General features: G+C 35.7%; 1 long non-coding RNA gene across 1 annotated transcript; it reads right to left on the reverse strand.

Moving 5' to 3' along the window:
- Positions 1-2976: 2976 nt before the first annotated feature.
- LOC142993891 (uncharacterized) lies at positions 2977-4606 on the reverse strand. The gene is made up of 3 exons (XR_012961328.1): positions 4499-4606; positions 3764-4107; positions 2977-3381 (listed from the first exon to the last, which is right to left on the reverse strand). It is a non-coding gene; the product is annotated as an uncharacterized LOC142993891 (long non-coding RNA).
- Between the last annotated feature and the right edge of the window lie 1522 nt (positions 4607-6128).

Here is a 6128-nt window from a genome sequence, read left to right on the forward strand (position 1 = left end):
GATATATACGATAAGCGTGATTACTGTGTTTCATCTAAGACAAGAAGAAAAATAAAGAAAATTATAACCAGAGAAGAAGATGCCAGCATAATGAAAAACTGTTAATAAATTAGATTAGGATAATTACAAAAATCCTTCTACATTTTATTCTAGAAAATTCGTCTTTGAACCATATCTTTTAGTCTAAAAACCCAACAACATTTAATAAAAAATACAATACCTTATTTTCTCCACACTTCATTCTGGAAGGTTCTTTTTTTTGTATCTATTTAAAAAGAAAAGTGCTATAACATAAAATCATACAAAGCCAAATCCTTCCTGATTCTTCAAAAAGCATTTCTTGTAAAACAAAATCTGAAAAAACTATTATTTCTTTAATCCTATTCTTTCAAACTTGATTTTAGAATTTTTTTGATTCTAGAGTCTTTAAGAAATGTTGTACTATTATTTTTTAATTCTTAAATATCTCTATAGAAAAAACTGAAAAATTGAAAAAAATATTCTTCTGAATGATATATAATCTTGATTATATAAAGCCAAAAGAAAATTAGGATAATGATGACGAGAAAGTAAAGTATCCCGAGTTCTTCTGGAATGTGTCTATGTTTCTGTGAACACGACAGTCAAGAAATTTTAAAACCTAATATTTGTTGTTCCATCCAATACAGGTTTTTTTTTTAAACTGCAGTTCTTTTAGGCAAATAAAATCTAAATTCATCAAAAGGTCAACTTACAAAATTAACTTTAGACTCCAGATGCTTAAACTGAACTAAAACTCACAGCCCTTTTATTCATTATTATTTTATTATTGTATTCATTGTTTAATATTTTAGTCATAGTTCTACTATTCTGGGAAATGACACCACCGCCCCTAATGGGAAAGCTATTGTTTTGATCTGTGTATGGATAAAGGTTGTTTAAATATGAGCATAAGTTGTTTTACCATTAATAAAGTTAGTGTATTAAAGGGTGGGGCATATTGAGTGACACTAGAGGATTGAATAAATAGAGAAATGAATGAATGAGCAATTACTCATTGGCACACAAAACATAACCTGTAATTACACTTTTCGTATGGTAAATTTACACCTGTGCTGCCCAGGAACTGCTCATGAATTTCTTTGTCTTTGTCCATTTGTTTCGACACAACTATGTGTTCACGCAAAGGTCTTCAAACTTCAATCCTGATAAGTACAGTGTTGCAGTAACACCCAAAGTATACAAGTATAAAAGAATTAGGGGCAGTACAGTATTTATCAAGCCCGTCTGTGTGTAATCTAAGACAGCATGAACTCATTAACCTCTGTTATTTGGCTGCGTCCTGTTACATGGCTGCTCACATACTACCCAGTAACCTGTCAGCAGGGCTATCAGGTCACCCAGATCCAGACCTCTGCAATTATTTCAGCGTAAAAAAAGAAAATGGGTTATATAACTTGACTAACAACTCCTGAGTGTCTGCCCGGCAGCTGTGTGTATGTGTGTTAGTGGCGATTGAGCGCACAGGCTCGGCCCTCCCACTCTCAAGCCATTTACTGATGGGGGAGATAGTGAAGGAGTGCTTGTTTGTGCTTGTAGAGACTTTGCTAGATGCAAAACAAAAATATAATGGTAAACATGAGGCTGATCCCTTTGCTACAGCTGAGGAAGATGTTGGCAGAGGACGACAGACACAGTTTGATGCTGCCAGTAAGACAGCACCATGCGTAGGGTCAGCAGAGGGAAGTGATAATATCCAGGTTTGGGTGTTTGTGAGGTTTTACAATGCAGAGAGGAAGGATTTTTGTGTGGACTTGAGAGGTGGGACCACACTGGCAATGCACACCAGAGAACGAGTAATAAGAGTAGATAATGGGTGCATGTGTAGTGTAGAGTTGATAGTTGATGGATTTTGTAGTCTATTGTTTGTGCTGTGCAGTTGTATACAAAAATAATTCTCCTAGATTCTCGCTGTTGATATGTGTTTAATAATTGAATCGTAACTGAACTGTACTTGAATGAGCATTTGTCATTTTCTATTATTGTAAATAGAATAATCCAAAAGAAGTGATGTTACACTCGCACCACTGCTTTGAAACCTAGTCTGACACAAAAATGGGGCCCATTTAATCAACAAAACACAATAATATGGTTGTTTCATTTTTCGAGTATTACGTAGCCAGTCAAACATAAAAATCCAATATCCATTTGTACAAATGGCTATATTGTGACTATTTTCAAATACTGTCTCTCAAGCCTGGAGATTTAATGAGGGAAATATGAAACCAAAACAAATCACACACACTTTCAGACAGACATTCAAGGATTTACAGCAATTTGACACTGTAAGGCAATGAGAGTGTCATGATCATAATCATAAAATGTGTCATTTGTGTGTGAATCTATGTGTGCTATCAGTTGTTCTACATGTTGCATTGTTTGTTGTGATTCATGAGTCTGTATGCTTTCATTGTGGAATCCTTTAGTCATTGTTTCCCCTACAACAGGATCTAGTTTTCTTTGGTGACCAAAATCAGGTTTTGTAACCATGTGCAAACAAGCAGCATTCAGGTTTATGCTCACTACACTCTGCCAACCAATAGGCCCTAAACCTCTGGCTAGACATGTTTGCCTTGTGGTCCCAAAGTGGTGGAATGAGTTACCAAACACCATTCAATCCGCTGAGTCTTGACTTTTTAGTGTTTTCTCCTGGTCACATTTTATTCAAAAACAGGTTGTGAAATAGTCACTTTTTGGTTTTTGTTTCACTATCTAAAATTATCTATTCAGAGTAAAATGTACCAATCCATGTTACTCCATGTTATAACCTTTTCTCGTGACTTTTTGTGGAGTTTTTGTTGAATGTTTCGAATTTCCATATGTTGGTTCCCAGGTTAACTGAATTGGAACAACAAAAATAAATTGCTCACACTTTCTATGTTATTTTTGGATAAAAGCAGAAGCTCACTGACACACTCCTAAATGAAAGATACCATATAAAGAGTCTGAAAAAATATAATTAACCATTTAATTTTATAGTTAAGTTATAGGGTTCCAGTTAATAGGAGTGTTAAATTGACAACATACACATAAGAACACAGCATAACACTTCACCTTACTTCATATTAATACAAGATAAATCATTGAATGTGCATTTTACAAGCAGGGATTTAGTTTCAAAAGTACTGTACAGCTTCACTAATACATATTATATACTGAAAATATCCAGATATGAATACAAATTAGTCTCACTCCCCAGCATCTGGTACAACATACAAGTCTTCTTCTTCTTCTTGGTTGTTTGTTAGAATTGCGAGGCTACATTCTGCATCATTGCTGTATATTGCATCATCCTGCGACTCACACTGCAAGTACAAATCCTCTTCAGGTTCGCTTGGTGACCTAGGAAGAATAATAATGCTCATATCAAGGAAGAATGATTCCTAAAAGTGGTTACGCCACAAGACAAATATAACATGAAGTGTGTGGAGTCCCACATTCTGCCCAGAGAAAAACTCCAAAATGAGTCATCCACTGGCAGACCTGATACATTTATTTTTAATTACATGAAATAACAGCCAAGCAGACGCAGGACACATTGTGTGCACAGATAACAACATTGTGCAAAATGGGGAAATTCACCACACGCACGGCTTTCTTCATCATTTCCCATTTAAGTTTTTTATGAGCAGGCACTTTTATCAATAGTATTCTTTAAATGCATCTGTCCTGAATGTGTGTACATGATGTTAAGTGAGCATAGCTAAATGCAGCACATGCTTACCTTGGGTGGTGGCCCACAGTTGGTTTGTTGCGGTTGGTTTTGGTGCCCAGGTTTTCATAGATGGGGGCCTGTACCTCTGACTGTGTTGTTATCTCACAGGCATATCCGCAGGAATCATTTTGTGGTGTCTGTTTGTGGTTGTCCTTGTTCTGGGCATTTCCTCGTCCACGTTGCAGTATATCAATGAGTTTGCTGCGATATATGTACATGACCACGCCAGCTGAGACCCCAACCAAGAGGAAGAAGAGGGTCAGGCCCACAGGTAGAGCCACAGAGGAGATGGGGGTTGGCGGATCTATGATTGTAGCATTTTCAGGCTTATACATGGTATAGGTACTCATCATCTGAAAGTTAAAGATTTGAATGAGTGTGAGTGTATATGGTTCCTTAGTTATTCATTCAATTTAACCAATATATGTTGTACACATGAATAGAATAATATATATATATATATATATATATAGTACACATAGGATAGAACATAGAATAATTAACCAGATCTAAAATGTTCTGTTTATAAATTATATAATAGCACGACTCCATTTCTAATAAAGTGATGCATGCTGAAATAGATGGATGCAGTATCTGAAACTGTTTGTTTTAAAGGAACAGCATTCATGATGAATTCCGGGAAATGCTGTAAATGACTGTAGAAGCCAAAGCAAACAGCTGAACACTTTCTGTCAAAGGTTGTTTTCATAGGACAAGAGTAACAATCAAAAACAGAGATCTTACCAAACGCAGCTCTAAAGCTCCGGGTCAAGGTCTGAATCCTGAGTGAAGTCATGAAGTTAGTCGGCTTTAATACCTCAGAAGAGTCAAACTTCCCTTTTTCTGAAATTGTGAAACTTGGCAATGAACGAGGCAAAGCGAGAAGTTTCCTGTAAAGTCTGAAGCTGAAAGCTGGTAACAGGGCCTGGATTTGAATTTAACCCGAGATTGCTTATTCTGGTTTTGTAGCTTTTTGCGCAATTGATTGATTCTAACAAATGAAAACTTAAATGGATTTACGTTAAAAAACAGCGATTCTGAATTTTCCTGCATATCAATCACAGATTTATTACAGATATTTACTGTTTTAACACATGTGTAATGATATCTGTCAATGATGATGTGTCAATATTAAAATGTTCACTATTTTATAATTGACTTTGAAATAGTTTTAGCTTTATTTGGTATAAACTTAACAATCATTGAAATAAGAATCATTTGGAATCATTCTCTCATTCATATCAAAGTTCTTAATAATAATAATTGTTTTCCATAATAGTGGATTTTGTTTTGTATAGAAATTGACTTCATATTTATTTTCTAGAACTTCCTCAAATGACCTTGAAAGTCAGTAGTACAACCTTTGTCCAATTTTTCCTGTTTAAATTATTATTTCTGGAACATCTAAAATGGGTTTTCTCTTATTATTATTGTGTTGATAAGCACACAAGATAAGAACAAGTTCACAGGTGTCTGAGCTTAGATGGAATGATAAACTTTTCACAAGATATTGCAGTAAAATGGGATCTGCAAAGTCATTTCAGACGTTGGAGATGGCTGATCTGTGGTGTGTGATTGTGTTATGACAAAGTTCCAGTTCTCTATGTAGCTTGACAGGACCTTTACCTCCCCCTGCTGTCAGCTTCCCTCCCCTATGGCAGAGTAAACCAAACCAATATGATGTATTTTTTCCCATTTAGAGTCCCAAAGTACTGTATAAAAAATAAATAAATAAAATGTACAAACCATAGATTGATAATTAATCTGATTGGTCAATTCTCCAAAAGCCATTACTGACAGAATGCTTTGAGCCAAAAGTTTAAGAAAATAGAAACAGCACCATTAGTGCACTAGAGTGATCATTTCATTTGTTACAATGACAGAAGTGTCTTATTTATATAAAGACTTTTTAAAGAACATCCACACTGTACCTCACATTAGTTACTATAGTTTTTGGCCCCCAGACTCTGGACCAGTCTTATGATTATAAATATTAGTAATGTGCCAAGTATTTTAATTTATTTTTATTATAACAAAACCACAGGCAAGAGACACAACTTGGAGCTTTTCTTCAGCCAAGGCACGTCCAAAGATTACAGAATAATCCTGAGCACAGACTCCCTCCCCACACCTGCCTTGAAGAATTGTCTCTCTCAACCGTTACCGTGGTTACTTTACAATCTTATTTCACTCTTCTGAATGGCAGGGGGGAAAGCGCCACTGTTTCACTTGTATTGCATTTTCAATACCTGAAAACAAAGTGTGTGGAGTGTGTGGAGTGTGTGTGTGTGTGTGTGTGTGTGTGTGTGTGTGTGTGTGTGTGTGTGTGTGTGTGTGTGTTGGTGTGGCATTGGCATTTGTATATAAAGACAAA

Source organism: Genypterus blacodes, unplaced genomic scaffold (assembly GCF_046128005.1).
Source record: "Genypterus blacodes isolate CSIRO-AG114 ecotype Tasmania unplaced genomic scaffold, CSIRO-AGI_Gbla_v1 ptg000029l_1, whole genome shotgun sequence".
Lineage (NCBI taxonomy): Eukaryota > Metazoa > Chordata > Actinopteri > Ophidiiformes > Ophidiidae > Genypterus > Genypterus blacodes.